Here is a 1,398-nt window from a genome sequence, read left to right as displayed (position 1 = left end):
ATATATACACATATATACAAACCGGATTCTAAAAAGTTGGGACACTAAACAAATTGTGAATAAAAACTGAATGCAATGATGTGGAGATGGCAAATGTCAATATTTTATTCGTAATAGAACATAGATGACAGATCAAAAATTTAATCTGAGTAAATGTAACATTTTAAAGGAAAAATGTTGATTCAAAATTTCACAGTGTCAACAAATCCCAAAAAAGTTGGGACAAGTAGCAATAAGTGGCTGGAAAAAGGAAATTGTGCATATAACAAACTGCTGGAAAACCAATTAACACTAATTAGGTCAATTGACAACATGATTGGGTATAAAAAGAGCTTCTCAGCGTGTCAGTGTCTCTCAGAAGCCAAGATGGTAAGAGGATCACCAATTCCACCATTGTCGCGCAGATAGATAGTGCAGCAATACCAGAATGGTGTTACCCAGCGTAAAATAGCAAAGACTTTTAAGTTATCATCATCAACCGTGCATAACATCATCAAAAGATTCAGAGAATCTGGAACAATCGGTGTGGGTAAGGGTCAAGGCCATAAAACTCTAATGGATGCTCGTGATCTCCGGGCCCTTAAACGTCACTGCACCTCAAACAGGAATGCCACTGTCAAGGAAATAACAGAATGGGCTCAGGAATACTTCCAGAAAGCATTGTCAGTGAACACAATCCACCGTGCCATCCGCCGTTGCCAGCTGAAACTCTACAGTGCAAAGAGGAAGCCATTTCTAAGCAAGCTCCACAAGCTCAGACGTTTGCACTGGGCCAGGGATCATTTAATCCGGGTACTGAAATGGCCAGACTGCAGTCCAGATCTTTCACCTATACAGAACATTTGGCGCATCATAAAAAGGAAGGTGCGACAAAGAAGGCCCAAGACGATTGAACAGTTAGAGGCCTGTATTAGACATGAATGGGAGAGCATTCCTATTTCTAAACTTGAGAAACTGGTCTCCTCTGTCCCCAGACGTCTGTTGAGTGTTGTAAGAAGAAGGGGGGATGTCACACAGTGGTAAAAATGGATTTGTCCCAACTTTTTTGGGATTTGTTGACGCCATGAAATTTGGAAACAACATTTTTCCCTTAAAATGATACATTCTCTCAGTTTAAACTTTTGATCTGTGATTTGTGTTCTATTCTGAATAAAATATTAGATGTTGGCACCTCCACATCATTGCATTCAGTTTTTATTCACAATTTTAGTGTCCCAACTATTTTGAAATCCGGTTTGTATATATATATACACATATAAACATACATATATACACATATACATATATGCATACATACATATATGTATACATATATACACATATATATACATACATATATATATATACATACATATATACATACATACATATATATATATATATATACATACATATATA

The sequence above is a fragment of the Nematolebias whitei genome, chromosome 11 (assembly GCF_014905685.2).
Source record: "Nematolebias whitei isolate Nwh7 chromosome 11, NemWhi1, whole genome shotgun sequence".
Classification (NCBI taxonomy): Eukaryota; Metazoa; Chordata; class Actinopteri; order Cyprinodontiformes; family Rivulidae; genus Nematolebias; species Nematolebias whitei.
Note: the sequence above shows the minus strand (reverse complement) of the source record.